Source organism: Oncorhynchus mykiss, chromosome 19, assembly GCF_057628025.1.
Source record: "Oncorhynchus mykiss isolate SJ-2025 chromosome 19, ASM5762802v1, whole genome shotgun sequence".
Lineage (NCBI taxonomy): Eukaryota > Metazoa > Chordata > Actinopteri > Salmoniformes > Salmonidae > Oncorhynchus > Oncorhynchus mykiss.
Window position 1 is genome coordinate 70,355,692 of NC_143040.1, and position 17,397 is coordinate 70,373,088.

Consider the following 17,397-nt stretch of genomic DNA (forward strand, 5'->3'; position numbering starts at 1 on the left):
TTTTAATGTGGCATAAATACAACCAGTCATGATGTTTTCATCTGATTGGTCAACCACTTCCAAAGGTGCTGCCGTTGGCTTCCCGCACACGTTTGTCCAATCACAGAGTCATTCCATCATCCAAACAGTGCGCTGATGGAAAGAGACACCCGTTACGTAAAACCTGCAGGTGTTTGTCATTAAGTCCACTTGTCGTCTGAATTGATGCTGCCAGTCTGCTGTACACGCGCGTCTCAAACACTTATCTCCACCTTGGGGTGAATAAAAATGTAGTTCTCTAACCGCAGTTTAGAAGTGTATAGCGCCCGTTTTAAAGTGAATTCGCTCATTTTCCTGCAGCTGACATGCCGTAATGTTAAATAATGGTCTGAATTATTGTGACAGGTTCAAGTTTTACTGTGGTGATTATTTGTTTTTACCGGACAATACCGGATGACTTTCACTCTTGGCTATTCCACCCTAAATGTTGCTGCTTTGTGTGTTTTTTTGTCCAGAAAGTCACAACAGAACGTTCACAGTCAGAGAGGCTGTTGCTCCTCAGTGAGTTTGAAGCCCGTAAGTATATTATTAGTATTAATTACACATATTAGAGGCATGGTAGCCTACATACCTTCTTTATGTTGACATTTATTTCTGTTTACCAACCAGGGTTGGTGTCAATTCAGGAAATACACTGAAATTCAAATGTTCTTCAATGCTTTTCAGTTGGGAAAATGTGGAATTGGAATTTGGTTTACTTCCTGAATTGAAATAACAACTGATTTTAATGATTCAATAAGACATCTGAAGTGTTATGTGTTTGTGTTGAGTCAATTACACCATGTCAAGCTTACCTTAGATATATCTATTATACATACAGTGGGGCAAAAAAGTATTTAGTCAGCCACCAATTGTGCAAGTTCTCCCACTTAAAAAGATGAGAGAGGCCTGTAATTTTCATCATAGGAACACTTCAACTATGACAGACAAAATGAGAAAAGAACAATCCAGAAAATCACGTTGTAGGATTTTTAATGAATTTTATTTGCAAATGATGGTGGAAAATAACACCATTGGTGGCTGACTAAATACTAATTTGCTCCACTGTATTTTCAGGTCTCTCCAACGATGTTCGATTGGGTTCAGGTCTACTACACCTGTTGTATTCAGCATTTCACTGTAAGGTCTACTACACCTGTTGTATTCAGCATTTCACTGTAAGGTCTACTACACCTGTTGTATTCAGCATTTCACTGTAAGGTCTACTACACCTGTTGTATTCAGCATTTCACTGTGAGGTGTACTACACCTGTTGTATTCAGCATTTCACTGTGAGGTGTACTACACCTGTTGTATTCAGCATTTCACTGTTAGGTCTACTACACCTGTTGTATTCAGCATTTCACTGTGAGGTCTACCTACACCTGTTGTATTCAGCATTTCACTGTGAGGTCTACTACACCTGTTGTATTCAGCATTTCACTGTCAGGTCTACTACACCTGTTGTATTCAGCATTTCACTGTCAGGTCTACTACACCTGTTGTATTCAGCATTTCACTGTCAGGTCTACTACACCTGTTGTATTCAGCATTTCACTGTAAGGTCTACTACACCTGTTGTATTCAGCATTTCACTGTTAGGTCTACTACACCTGTTGTATTCGACACATGCCATTTGATTTCCTGCCAGACTGGTCATCTTTGAACTCTATTCCATGACCTTTGTTGTGTCTTGTTTTTATTTATTCATTATTATAATTCAATAATTGTTTAAAAATAATTTGTTCTGTAAAGTGTGTTGAGACATGTTGAAATACACTTGACATAAAAAGTAGTGGTCATCAGGCTAATGCCCTGCGTGTCTGGTCGGTAACCGGCCTTGCTGCTATGTCAGGGGTCCCTAAATTTTTTCTGCAAATGACCCCAAATTGACACTAGAAAATGCAGGGGACCCTATTTGGAAAAATGTGAACCCCTTGTGAACCCCTTGGTAATGCAGGTAGCTTAGAGGTTAAGAGCGTTGGGCCAGTAACCGAATCCCCTAGGTAACACATCTGCCACGGTACATTTGAGCAAGGCACTTAATCCTAATTGTTCCTGTAAATCGCTCTGGATAAGAGTGTCTGCAGAGTGACTAAAATGTCAATGTCAACGCTGCTTGTTCATATTATAATTCACTCAATTGTAGGTGCAGCAGCCTGTACCAGCACACACAATGACGTGAACGTGCATTCTCATAATGTAAAAAGCCCTTACTTGAAACTAAAAGGTTGTATTCTATACCCATTTGGAGAGAAACAAGTACTTCAATTTGTTTGATATAAATTTGAATAAATATAAATATCAACTTCTGTCCATTGCTGTACTCCTTTCTAGCCAAGAGCGAATCGCATGGCGAAAGAATAAGGAATATGACATCACTTCCGCCTGTACTTCCTGAAGCCACAACCCTCAGACGTCGACTTCAAAACGCTTCCGTAAAATATTCCACTCCGGTGCGTACTGCTCCGTTTTCAGTGTACTAGCTAGTATACGACGTTTTTGGAAATATTGTTCAACATTTATCTAAATAGAATGAAGGCCAAGGGATTTGCAGTTACCCATCACCTGTAAAGGTAAAGCGTTAGTTAGCAGGTTACGGACAACTAACCTAGTTCTTTTACTCGCCATTTCGGTAAGAGCTACGACCCGAAATTATTTTAATAGCAGGTTAGGAGGGCAGTTTTGCCATCCCTAATTATTTTTCATAACCTTAACCAAATTGTCCTAACCTGCTACATTGATTCTCATAACCCGTTGCGTAATACTTTGTACTAATCTGCTACGAAAAAGTAACTTCCGGTCGTAACTGTATCGAAGTGGCGCGAAGAGTGTTTCTCATGGTTAGATAGCTACATCTCCAAATACGATGTAGGCATTTGGCTAGGTAATTTATATAGTGGAAATTACATTATCTGTCTAGTTCATGTGGAGAGGAATGTCATCGGGGTGTTTTTGATTACTTTGTCTTTGTAGAGACATTGGTGCAAAATGGATGTTGACGTTAAACTAGAGGAAGATGAGAGGGAGATATCCCATACAGTAATTTGGTCTGATTCGATTAATGCCTGGATAGATTACCCAAATTCAACATTGTCAGAAAACACAGAAACAGGTTACCATGTGGGTTTACTGAAAGAGCATTCACATGTACCTCCCATCAGTCCCCAAACAACAAGCCACGGGCAGATTTTACGTCTTTTTCCTGAAATGACCGGAGCAAGTGATGGGGAGAACAGGGCTGTCAAACTGGTTTATTTCTGTAAAGATCAAGATGCCATCGGCACATCTGAAGGGATTTCAATCAAAGAACAGTCATGGCATTTAGCACCGTCCAGTGATATTCTGACAGGACATGCATCCACTTTCAGTGGTTATTTTGAAGCTCAAATCAACCCAACTTCACAGGTTTCTAGCCAAACACAGACCAATAATAAATTGCCCTCTGACAATGTTAATATCCCAAGCCCTAGTACTGCCATTCATTCTGTGCTAACCTCACCTGCTACAGAAAGCGACTGTCATTTAGCTGTATCTACTAGACCTATTCTTCCAGAATATTGTGAGCCATTGAACTTTCCCTCTGATGAAGAGGAAGACTACAATGCCAATTTAAGTCCAAGACAACAATGCCGGAAAACGTTAGAGGATAAATGGATACGTCAGTGTCGTGGCAGTTACTCAAGACCCAACCTAAGAAAGTTTGGGAGATATTGGAAAGATCCATACGTCAAGTGCAAGGAGATCGGTGTAGATTTCAATGTTGGATCTGGAGCGAAACAGAAACTTCATTTGCATTTACTGACAGTTGGTGTAATGCTTGAGGTGTCAGAATATGCTAGAAACATTAATAGATCTCGCCCTCATGTTATCTTTGATATTCTAGATTACAACTTTGTTCTTGGTGTACAAAATGAACAACAATATGACTTTTCAAACAGGGTAGAAAATAAATTAAAAGAAATGCTGAAGATTCGTTCTAAGAGAACACCTGAGTGGTTAACAGAAGTCTTTGACCTTCCTGATCCAAAGACAGTTACAGTTTTGAAATACTCCTTTAAATGGGCACAGTTGTATTTGCAAAACAGCTTGTCAAATCCTACACCTTTTGACGTTTGCATAAAGGAGGAGCCTGTTGTGGGCCTGATCTCTCCTCTGCATGTGACGACTGAGAGCTTCTCCACTGAGACAGATGTGACACAGTGTGCTGATGAGACGGCAATCCTTGGCCCTGAAAATGGACGTAATGATACCTGCACAAGGCCTTATATGGGCATCGTCCGTCCTCAACATGTCCAGGCGGAAACCTTCCCAACTCAGACAGATATAACAATGGATCAATCCTTCATGATGCCCACTGTAGAAGAAGCATTGAGGGAACTCTACCCAATCTGCAAGGGAAAAGGACTTGACCTTGTTGTGAAATCAAAATATGGGAAAAATAAGAAACTTGACTTGCATCTATTGACCAGAGATGTAATGTTTGAATTGGCTGATTTTGCCTCACAAGTGTGTGGAAATTGGAAGCAGGTTGTGTGTGAGGTTCTCGAGCATAATTTTGATTTGGATTTAAAAAGTGGGAAAACTGAGCTGGCCGAAGATATTATGGGAAGGTTAAAAGCAGTTTTACAGCGCAAGACGGGTAAACACGGTATATGGAGATTGGAACTTGAAAATGAAGCTTTCTTAAAGAAGTCACGTAAACGAAAGAACCCTGCGGAGATGTCCACTAACCAGAAGGTCACTACAGCATCACTTGAGCCAAAATACCAAATGAATGAAGTATCAAAAAGGAGGAGATTGAATTTAATGAGCAAGAAGAAAGACATGGACATGTTAGTAACCAAGGAGACCGAGGGAGGCCATTTCTCTGAAGTAGTACAAATAGAACCTCGTCTTGTCAAAATAGAGAGAATCTCTGATGAGACTGACCTGGCACTTTGTACTGACGAAACGAAGCAAATTGGCGTTACCAACTTGGACCAATCAAATGTGACGTCTCACACCAAAAATATGGTGAAAGCCAAAGCGTGCTACCCACTCTGTGAGGAAATAGGTCTGGACCTTGATGTCACATCCAAACCATCTAAACAGAAACTGGAATTGAATTTACTGACAAACGGTGTAATATTTGAGGTGCATAAATATGCAGGGATAAAATCCAATCGTCAAAAAAAAAAAAGTGGGTACATTCTCGTTGATATTCTAAAATACAATTTTGATCTTAGTTTGCAAAATCAGAGACGTAATCTATTTCCACTGCATATTTGCTGTAAAGTGAAACGAATGGTTCAGAAACACAAATCTGAGCTCATGAGAAAAAGAGAAATCTCAAAAGAGGTGTTCATAATACCGAGTGTGCTTAAAAGCCAAGCAAAAACAAATGTGCTTTCAGATAAAAATATGGAACAAAACGCAAGGCTGGTTTATCCTCATCATGGTAAAGACACTATCTCTGTGGAGACAGCTGAAACAGTCTCCACTGATGAAGCAGCGATGCTTGACCGGGATAATGGACCTGCTGAGATCTGCATAAAGGAGGAGGAGGAGGAGGAGTCAGATCTTCACTCTGAGGTCAAACGGGTTTATTTCTGCAAAGACCAAGATACCGTCAGAACATCTGAAGAGCATTTGATCGAAGATGGATCATGGCATGAATCAACACCCAGTAATATTCTGCCTGGAAATGTGTTCAGCCTTCCACAGGCACCACTACCAGCTGCAGAAAGTGGTCCTTTCGGAAGTAAAACCGAGCCAACTTCACAGATATAACCAGACGGTCCAATGCAGAATCACTTGAGACAAAATACCATAGACTTGACAGAAGTAACCAGGGGAAAAAAGGGATTTAATGAGGATAAATACATGTTTATAGCCTATACAGGAAAAGAAAGTTGTCAGACAAGTAGAACCTCATTGAGATGAGATGGACCTGCCAGGGAAAAGAAAAGCAATTCCTTTACTTCCTGACTGAGATCTCAGGGGGGGGGGGGGGGAGATACAAGATGGAAAGAAAAGTCTGATCTGCTCGCTGTGAAACGCCAGTTTCTCATTTGCCTGAAAAAAAAATGAGAAAAAGATTGATATTGTTATATGTGATGAAGTGCAACACGAGGTGGATTCTTACCGAAGTTTCAAAATGCTTTGTAGTCGAGACTGGTTCTGAGAAGAAATGCTAACAAATCCTTGCTGGATACAGATCAGGGGGCTATTGAAAATCTGCAAAAGGCTAAGTCATAAAGTCCCTCAGTTCAAGAAGACGACTCGTACCTGGGAATGGCTCTGGACTAATTACAAAAAAACTGTTTAAAATCACTGCAGAAAGCAGAGACAACAAGAGTTTTGCCAAAAGGAAGAAGGGCTGTTGATCACTTGTGTGGTAGAGAGAAACACCCAGAATCAGTCTGGACAGGATGGAGTTTTAGTCTGGACAGGATGGAGTTTTAGTCTGGACAGGATGGAGTTTTAGTCTGGACAGGATGGAGTTTTAGTCTGGACAGGATGGAGTTTTAGTCTGGACAGGATGGAGTTTTAGTCTGGACAGGATGGAGCTTCAGTCTGGACAGGATGGAGCTTCAGTCTGGACAGGATGGAGCTTCAGTCTGGACAGGATGGAGCTTCAGTCTGGACAGGATGGAGCCTAACTGTGGAAAAACAGAAACTGACTGATACACACATTACAATGACAAATCAATGACCAGATTGGCAACCAGCTCCAGCTACTCAGCATCACTCTGACTATTTGTGCTGGTTGGCTTCTGTCTCAGCTGAAGGGAGGACATTGTGTTTTAAAGTATTTTCTTTCTGTCCTGAAGTAGGCCTACCTGCTTAATACACACAGACTTTCATATAGGTAAAGCAAAGTCATGCTATGACTTAACTCTACCTTCATATATTGGGCTGCCTTTATCCCAATAGTTTCACAGTTTAAAAACGTGTGTTTTCAAATGACTGTATGCTACATTGATCTTTGGATCACACTTGGAATGTGAAAGGTTTCCTAGTGTTAGTTTTAGGTCTCCCTGAAGTCCGTAGACTTCCACTCTATTAGTCACCCTAGAACACAGTCAACGAGCCTAACGGAGATGTGTATTCATTAGGTATATACTGTAGCTAAATGTTTAATGGAGGGCTACGCTAGCGTTTCTTGGACCAATTCAGAAATTGGTACACAAGAAGGAGTAGCACTAGTCTTTTTAGGATTAGGTGAAAATAGGGAGACAATGTATTTGTATTAAGGGTTTAGTCTTTGAATGGTGGATTTGTGCAGATTCCCTTGGCCTTCCTTCCTGTTTAACTCTTGATGTCTGGTCTTGCTGTAGAGACTGAACACAGCAGGATTATTGCTAGACTTTTTTTTGTTTTCTTAACTATTTTACGACGTATTCATTGACGAAACGAACTCCACTACAAATACAAGCCTCAATAGAAGAACCTCTGATCCTTTTTTAGTTAGAAATAAAAAGACAAAGATGTTTTATTTTCTAAGAGTATGTAGTAGTAGCATTAGTGAAATAACCTACTATGATGGATCATATTTTTTTGTTTTTATCAGTGGGCTATTTTGTTTTTTTTGTTCCTTTTTTTGTGGAAAGATTTAGAGACTGTATCCAGACCTGCCTTACTGTTACCAATATGTTCCTTTTTTTGTGGAAAGATTTAGAGACTGTATCCAGACCTGTCTTACTCTTACCAATATGTTCCTTTTTTTGTGGAAAGATTTAGAGACTGTATCCAGACCTGCCTTACTCTTACCAATATGTTCCTTTTTTGAACAGGGAGTTATTCTACCGTGAACTAAGATTATTTTTATGTATTTATTTTTATTTTTTAAAGGATACTTCCTCTGACATTCTTAGAGCTGTCATTTTATTGTGAGGAACTGCAGTTCGATCGGAATAGTTGTTCTGTTTTTGTCCTCTGTTTTGTGAGTGACCCTCTCACTCAGTCAACTCGTCTCAGTGCACAAGTCTCCCCTTCTCCAGACACCGCGTATGAATCAGAATCCGTAGCTAGTTGTGACACGTGAGCCTCTGGATGAAAAGGTATGCAAGTCATTTGTTTTTTATGGGGGGGGGGGGGGGGGGTAAATTATATTAACATTTTAAGAATTCATAGAATCTGACTGGTGCCAATAGCATTCAGGTCAACACTTAAAGGAATGTGAATTAGCTGTAATTGCTTGGTCTGATATCACACATGTGTTTGTGTTTCCAGCAGAGTATCCCTAAAGCAGTGTAGTCGTATCAGCCCCCCATGTTGGACTAAACTCTACACAAGTGAAAACCCCAAATCCCTAAAGGTCTGTTAAATCCCTAAATATTATTTTTAAGAATCAGATTTTTTTGTACAATTTTGCTGACAGGCAGACCAATTCTGAATTTGTTTTCTTCAGTAATTGGTCTTTTGACCAATCAAATCAGCTTTGAAAAAGATCTGGTGTGATTGGTCAAAATGTAAATTAATGGAACATTGGAACATTTATCAGAATTGGGCTGCCTTCCTCAACGCAAACATTGTGGCTTAGAAGAATAGCTTATTGGGGATGTCAACGTTATCCAATTATTATACTGTATGTGGAGTGGACATCACTGTGATTAACACTGGAACTAAACACTGTGATTAACACTGGCACTAAACACTGGCACTAAACACTGTGATTAACACTGGCACTAAACACTGTGATTAACACTGGCACTAAACACTGTGATTAACACTGGCACTAAACACTGTGATTAACACTGGCACTAAACACTGTGATTAACACTGATTAACACTGTGATTAACACTGGCATTAAACACTGTGATAACACTGTGATCAACACTGTGATTAACACTGGCACTAAACACTGATAACACTGTGATTAACACTGTGATTAACACTGGCACTAAACACTATGATTAACTCTGGCACTAAACACTGTGATTAACACTGGAACTAAACACTGTGATTAACACTGATTAACACTGGCAATAAACACTATGATTAACACTGTGATTAACACTGGCACTAAACACTGATTTACACTGGAACTAAACACTGTGATTAACACTGATTAACACTGTGATTAACACTGGCACTAAACACTGTGATTAACACTGATTAACACTGTGATTAACACTGGCACTAAACACTGTGATTAACACTGATTAACACTGTGATTAACACTGGCACTAAACACTGTGATAACACTGTGATTAACACTGGCACTAAACACTGTGATTAACACTGATTAACACTGTGATTAACACTGGCGCTAAACACTATGATTAACAATGTGATTAACACTGGCACTAAACACTGATTTACACTGGAACTCAACACTGATTTACACTGGAACTCAACACTGTGATTAACACTGATTAACACTGTGATTAACACTGGAACTAAACACTGTGATTAACACTGGAACTAAACACTGTGATTAACACTGGAACTAAACACTGTGATTAACACTGATTAACACTGGCACTAAACACTGTGATTAACACTGGCACTAAACACTGTGATTAACACTGGCACTAAACACTGTGATTAACACTGGCACTAATCACACAGTGTAGCCTAGTGGTTAGAGTGTTGGACTAGTAACCGAAAGGTTGCAAGTTCAAATCCCCGAGCTGACAAGGTACAAAATCTGTCGTTCTGTCCCCTGAACAAGGCAGTTAACCCACTGTTCCCCGGTAGGCCGTCATTGAAAATAAGAATTTGTTCTTAACTGACTTGCCTAGTTAAATAAAGGTAAAAATAAATATATATATAATATTTAACCACCTCCAGAAAGTTGATTGCATCATTTCTCTCTTCATTTTATTCACAGATCCTCTATTTGCCAAACTAGAGGGACATGAAGTCTGACTCCTTCCTCAACATGTGGACCTGCCCTGAGGATGTTGGACACCACTGTTACACCTTCAGCCTTGTTGATTTCCTGTCAGACTGGTTGTTTTTCAACTCCATTCCACGGACGGACTGACCTGAAATTTTACCAGAACAGGAACACAATGTTCAACAGACTCTACTCAGACTGGTCGTCTTTGAACTCAAGAGGAACACAATGTTCATCAGACTCTACTCAGACTGGTCGTCTTTGAACTCAAGAGGAACACAATGTTCATCAGACTCTACTCAGACTGGTCGTCTTTGAACTCAAGAGGAACACAATGTTCATCAGACTCTACTCAGACTGGTCGTCTTTGAACTCAAGAGGAACACAATGTTCAACAGACTCTCTCCTCACCAGTGGACTGACTACTGAGACTGGTTGTGAGGTCACAGGAAATAGAGTGATCTGTTAGGAGGGATGCAGGTTTGTTCTCCTGATTTAGATGATGGTTATAAGGAGAGTTCAGGTCGTAACCAGTCCACTGAGATGAATGTAGATGTCGACACCCTGGCCAATATAAAAGGCTTTGGAGAGGGACCACGCTTTCAGGAGAAGGATAACTGACATTTACTCCTGAGGTGTCTGACTTGTTGCACCCTCGACAACCACTGTGATTATTATTATTTGACCCTGCTGGTCATTTATGAACATTTGAACATCTTGGCCATGTTCTGTTATAATCTCTACCCGGCACAGCCAGAAGAGGACTGGCCACCCCTCATAGCCTGATTCCTCTCTACCCAGCACAGCCAGAAGAGGACTGGCCACCCCTCATAGCCTGGTTCCTCTCTAGGTTTCTTCCTAGGTTCTGGCCTTTCTAGGGAGTTTTTCCTAGCCACCGTGCTTCTACACCTACATTGCTTGCTGTTTGGGGTTTTAGGCTGGGTTTCTGTACAGGCTGGGTTTCTGAAAGAGATATGAGCTGATGTACGAAGGGCTATATAAATAAATTTGATTTGATAACAAGGCCTTGTCCAGAAACAACCCCCAGCCCTTACCTCCAAGGCACCAATGTAACATAACTTTACACCGTCCCCTCGCCCATACCCGGGGCGCGAACCAGGGACCCTCTGCACACATCAACAACAGTCACCCCTCGAAGCATCGTTACCCATCGCTCCACAAAAGCCGCGGCTGTATGTAAAAGAAATCCCTGATTGTATTAAATAATGTATGACATTCCCTTCATTAAAGTTTTTTTGTGCATCTTAAGAGTGGAAACCCTATGTGATTGGCTCTTTAAACATTTCATCTAGCCTATCAGTGGGTATGTTTTGTCACTCTGCTTTGTTACACCACGATCGTTTGAGTTTTATGTTAATTCTAGTCTGGCAACAGGTTCTCCGGTTTAAATCAAATGAGATCTCCTAGGGCCAGTTTCTCAGACGTAGATAAATCCTAAAAAATGATGTTCAATGGAGATTCCCCGTTGTGAAGTGTGTTTTACAGGCCTGCTACACTGGACAGTCATTAGTGCAGGGCATTAGAGGCTCTTGTTTATGATCAATGAAACCCAGCCATGGTGTGTGTAGGTCCCTCAGGGTTGGGCTGAATTTGAATTGAACCCAGCCATGGTGTGTGTAGGTCCCTCAGGGTTGGGCTGAATTTGAATTGAACCCAGCCATGGTGTGTGTAGGTCCCTCAGGGTTGGGCTGAATTTGAATTGAACCCAGCCATGGTGTGTGTAGGTCCCTCAGGGTTGGGCTGAATTTGATTTGAAGGCAGTCAATTCAGGAAGTTATCACAAATTACTATATTAATTGGAGAGAAAAAAAAGTAATTTTCAAAACTTAATAAACTGAAAAGTAGAAGCTATTTATTTAAAAGATTTTTCAATTTAAGACTTGTTTTATTCAAATAATTTCCTGAATTGACTGCTTTTAATTTGAATTGAGGCCACACCTGGTGACCAGCGTGACATAACTGGTTCTATTTCCAAGGATTCGTTGCGCAGCTCATACCCAGGAACACTTGGCAGTGTGTTTTCTGCTAATGCCAACAAAAAAACGTTCAACTATATTTACATGACTCCTGCAGGAACATCTTTGCGGTTAACGAGCGCAAACCCAGTAATAACATTGTTCAGCAGTAACTTCAAAACACCGCTATCACTCGATCCTTGTTGGAAATGTTTTGAGGTGGACCTCCAGAGTGTCGCAGCGGTCTCATGCCCCGTGTACATTTATTCCCAGGCTGTGACACAGCCTGCGGGCTGAGCCGGTCGCCAGTTGAACGGTGTTTCCTCCGACACATTGGTGCGGCTGGCTTCCGGGTTAAGCGGACGGGTGTTGGATCATGTTTCGGAGGACGCATGACTTCGCCTCTCCCGAGCCCGTTTGGACGTTGCAGTGATGTGACAGAATCGAAAAGGGGGGTAAAATACAACAACAAAAATGATTTGGGGTGTAGGTTTTTCCGTCTAAGTGACTAGTCTAAGTTACTAGTCTAAGTGACTAGTCTAAGTTACTAGTCCAACAAATTGCTGCAATGGAACAATTCACACTCAAATGTACGACTTTAACATATCGTCTGTCCAGAAGACGGCAGCAGAGATCACTATTATATAAAGATAAAGAACCAACTGTCACCACCAGGTGGCGACACAACCATTATCTAATTCACTAATGCGACCCTCAGTTCAGACAAAATAAATTGGTCCAGACGTTGCTGGAATAATCATTGACTGTCTTGTACCAACATCGTTTGCCCAAAAGATATCAATACATTCACGTGGGAGTTGGTCAATTAAATATATCTCAATTGTACATGAGAAATTCAGAGTTTCCGTACTTCTGATCTCCTCCAATGGGTTTCGAGAAGGACGTGAGACGTCAATGAGCAATTGAGATTCTCCCACTGACCCACACCCAAGCTAATTCATACTATCTTTTGGCCACATGATGGTGGTATAAGATTGTCAATGGTTTTCTCCAGCAACGTCTGAGCCATTTTATGTTGTCTGAACTGAGGGTTGCAAAATTCCCGCTACCTTTCCCAGAATTCCCAGAACTCCTGGTTGGAAGATTTCCTTCTTACTCTCGATTTCAAATATACTTATGTAAATGTGATATTTCTAAGATTTCTAAAAATGTGTTTTTGCTCTGTCATTATGGGGTATTTTGTTTAGATTGATGATGGAAAAATACTATTGAATCCATTTTAGAATTAGGATGTAAAGTAACATAATCAAGGGGTCTGAATCCTTTCTGAAGCCACTGTAGATGTGTTCCTGACGCTCCTTGTTGATGTAAAATAAACATACTAAAAGTTAGGAGATATCTAATCAATGGAAAATGGAATTAAAATTATGTCATTAAAAGTTAGTCTACAACGACCAAGTGCTACTTGATATTCTGAATGGAGTGATTGTTATCTGTAGGATTTGAAAGCGCATGCTCTGCAGCCTTAATTAGCCTAACTAGCTAACGTTATCTAGCTTAACTAGCTTCTCCTCGTTTGATGCCGTCAAAGGGGCCTGCTAGAACCTCTCTCTCGCGCCCTTTATTATCTCCGGTTAATGAAGTAGCTTTAAAAAAAAGTTGTCCTCAGGTCCGTTCGGAACAGGTCTCCTATATTTTAAACATATCTGGTCCGCGTGGGAAAGCCCCAGGTCCGTTCGGAACAGGTCTCCTATATTTTAAACATATCTGGTCCGCGTGGGAAAGCCCCAGGTCCGTTCGGAACAGGTCTCCTATATTTTAAACATATCTGGTCCGCGTGGGAAAGCCCCAGGTCCGTTTCGTAACAGGTCCAACTTTCTTAGACCCATGAAGACCCCTAGCGTGTGTGCTCGTGCACGACAAACATTTATGGGTCTAACCAGAGAACTGTATTGTGCAAGTTCTCCCACTTAAAAAGATGAGAGGCCTGTAATTTTCAACATAGGAACACTTCAACTATGACAGACAATGAGAAAAGAAAAATCCAGAAAATCACATTGTAGGATTTTTAATGAATTTTATTTGCAAATTATGGTGGAAAATAACACCATTGGTGGCCACTCTTGTGTTGTCTTGTCTGTGTTGCTTAGGGTCGTTGTCCTGTTGGATGGTGAACCTTCTCCCAAGTCTGAGGTCCTGAGCCGGTACCGGTACCCCCTGTAAATAGCCTCCACATTGACTCTGCACCGGTACCCCCTGTATATAGCCTCCACATTGACTCTGCACCGGTACCCCCTGTATATAGCCTCCACATTGACGCTGCACCGGTACCCCCTGTATATAGCCTCCACATTGACTCTGCACCGGTACCCCCTGTATATAGCCTCCACATTGACTCTGTACCGGTACCCCCTGTATATAGCCTCCACATTGACTCTGTACCGGTACCCCCTGTATATAGTCTCCACATTGACTCTGTACCGGTACCCCCTGTATATAGCCTCCACATTGACTCTGTACCGGTACCCCCTGTATATAGCCTCCACATTGATTCTGCACCGGTACCCCCTGTATATAGCCTCCACATTGACTCTGTACCGGTACCCCCTGTGTATAGCCTCCACATTGACTCTGTACCGGTATCCCCTGTGTATAGCCTCCACATTGACTCTGTACCGGTACCCCCTGTATATAGCCTCCACATTGACTCTGTACCGGTACCCCCTGTGTATAGCCTCCACATTGACTCTGTACCAGTACCCCCTGTATATAGCCTCCACATTGACTCTGTACCGGTACCCCCTGTATATAGCCTCCACATTGACTCTGTACCGGTACCCCCTGTATATAGTCTCCACATTGACTCTGTACCGGTACCCCCTGTATATAGCCTCCACATTGACTCTGTACCGGTACCCCCTGTGTATAGCCTCCACATTGACTCTGTACCAGTACCCCCTGTATATAGCCTCCACATTGACTCTGTACCGGTACCCCCTGTATATAGCCTCCACATTGACTCTGTACCGGTACCCCCTGTGTATAGCCTCCACATTGACTCTGTACCAGTACCCCCTGTATATAGCCTCCACATTGACTCTGTACCGGTACCCCCTGTATATAGCCTCCACATTGACTCTGTACCGGTACCCCCTGTATATAGCCTCCACATTGACTCTGTACCGGTACCCCCTGTATATAGTCTCGCTATTGTTATTTTACTGCTGCTATTACTTTTTATTTTTTATTTTTTTTAACTTTAACACTAATTTTTTACTAAAATAAGTGTTTCACTGTAAGGTCTACTACACCTGTTGTATTCAGCATTTCACTGTAAGGTCTACTACACCTGTTGTATTCAGCATTTCACTGTAAGGTCTACTACACCTGTTGTATTCAGCATTTCACTGTAAGGTCTACTACACCTGTTGTATTCAGCATTTCACTGTGAGGTCTACTACACCTGTTGTATTCAGCATTTCACTGTAAGGTCTACTACACCTGTTGTATTCAGCATTTCACTGTAAGGTCTACTACACCTGTTGTATTCAGCATTTCACTGTGAGGTCTACTACACCTGTTGTATTCAGCATTTCACTGTGAGGTCTACTACACCTGTTGTATTCAGCATTTCACTGTAAGGTCTACCTACACCTGTTGTATTCAGCATTTCACTGTGAGGTCTACTACACCTGTTGTATTCAGCATTTCACTGTGAGGTCTACTACACCTCTTGTATTCAGCATTTCACTGTAAGGTCTACTACACCTGTTGTATTCAGCATTTCACTGTGAGGTCTACTACACCTGTTGTATTCAGCATTTCACTGTGAGGTCTACTACACCTGTTGTATTCAGCATTTCACTGTGAGGTCTACTACACCTGTTGTATTCAGCATTTCACTGTAAGGTCTGCTACACCTGTTGTATTCAGCATTTCACTGTGAGGTCTACTACACCTGTTGTATTCAGCATTTCACTGTGAGGTCTACTACACCTGTTGTATTCAGCATTTCACTGTAAGGTCTGCTACACCTGTTGTATTCAGCATTTCACTGTGAGGTCTACTACACCTGTTGTATTCAGCATTTCACTGTAAGGTCTACTACACCTGTTGTATTCAGCATTTCACTGTAAGGTCTACTACACCTGTTGTATTCAGCATTTCACTCTGAGGTCTACTACACTTGTTGTATTCAGCATTTCACTGTAAGGTCTAGTACACCTGTTGTATTCAGCATTTCACTGTGAGGTCTACTACACCTGTTGTATTCAGCATTTCACTGTGAGGTCTACTACACCTGTTGTATTCAGCATTTCACTGTAAGGTCTGCTACACCTGTTGTATTCAGCATTTCACTGTGAGGTCTACTACACCTGTTGTATTCAGCATTTCACTGTGAGGTCTACTACACCTGTTGTATTCAGCATTTCACTGTAAGGTCTGCTACACCTGTTGTATTCAGCATTTCACTGTGAGGTCTACTACACCTGTTGTATTCAGCATTTCACTGTAAGGTCTACTACACCTGTTGTATTCAGCATTTCACTGTAAGGTCTACTACACCTGTTGTATTCAGCATTTCACTCTGAGGTCTACTACACTTGTTGTATTCAGCATTTCACTGTAAGGTCTAGTACACCTGTTGTATTCAGCATTTCACTGTGAGGTCTACTACACCTGTTGTATTCAGCATTTCACTGTAAGGTCTACTACACCTGTTGTAGTCAGCATTTCACTGTAAGGTCTACTACACCTGTTGTATTCAGCATTTCACTGTAAGGTCTACTACACCTGTTGTATTCAGCATTTCACTGTAAGGTCTACTACACCTGTTGTATTCAGCATTTCACTGTAAGGTCTACTACACCTGTTGTATTCAGCATTTCACTGTAAGGTCTACTACACCTGTTGTATTCAGCATTTCACTGTGAGGTCTACTACACCTGTTGTATTCAGCATTTCACTGTGAGGTCTACTACACCTGTTGTATTCAGCATTTCACTGTAAGGTCTACCTACACCTGTTGTATTCAGCATTTCACTGTGAGGTCTACTACACTTGTTGTATTCAGCATTTCACTGTGAGGTCTACTACACCTCTTGTATTCAGCATTTCACTGTAAGGTCTACTACACCTGTTGTATTCAGCATTTCACTGTGAGGTCTACTACACCTGTTGTATTCAGCATTTCACTGTGAGGTCTACTACACCTGTTGTATTCAGCATTTCACTGTGAGGTCTACTACACCTGTTGTATTCAGCATTTCACTGTAAGGTCTGCTACACCTGTTGTATTCAGCATTTCACTGTGAGGTCTACTACACCTGTTGTATTCAGCATTTCACTGTGAGGTCTACTACACCTGTTGTATTCAGCATTTCACTGTAAGGTCTGCTACACCTGTTGTATTCAGCATTTCACTGTGAGGTCTACTACACCTGTTGTATTCAGCATTTCACTGTAAGGTCTACTACACCTGTTGTATTCAGCATTTCACTGTAAGGTCTACTACACCTGTTGTATTCAGCATTTCACTCTGAGGTCTACTACACTTGTTGTATTCAGCATTTCACTGTAAGGTCTAGTACACCTGTTGTATTCAGCATTTC

At 41.3% G+C, this 17,397-nt stretch overlaps 1 long non-coding RNA gene across 4 annotated transcripts; it reads left to right on the forward strand.

Annotated features, from left to right (window-relative positions):
• The first annotated feature begins 2,413 nt into the window (after positions 1-2,413).
• On the forward strand, positions 2,414-11,117 carry LOC118941514 (uncharacterized). 4 transcript variants are annotated; one of them, XR_016489091.1, is made up of 4 exons: positions 2,414-2,474; positions 7,855-8,063; positions 8,236-8,320; positions 9,840-11,117. It is a non-coding gene; the product is annotated as an uncharacterized LOC118941514 (long non-coding RNA). The 4 variants fall into 4 exon arrangements; XR_016489093.1 differs by having other exon boundaries at positions 8,004-8,063; XR_016489092.1 differs by having other exon boundaries at positions 2,417-2,474; positions 8,239-8,320.
• The last annotated feature ends 6,280 nt before the right edge of the window (positions 11,118-17,397 follow it).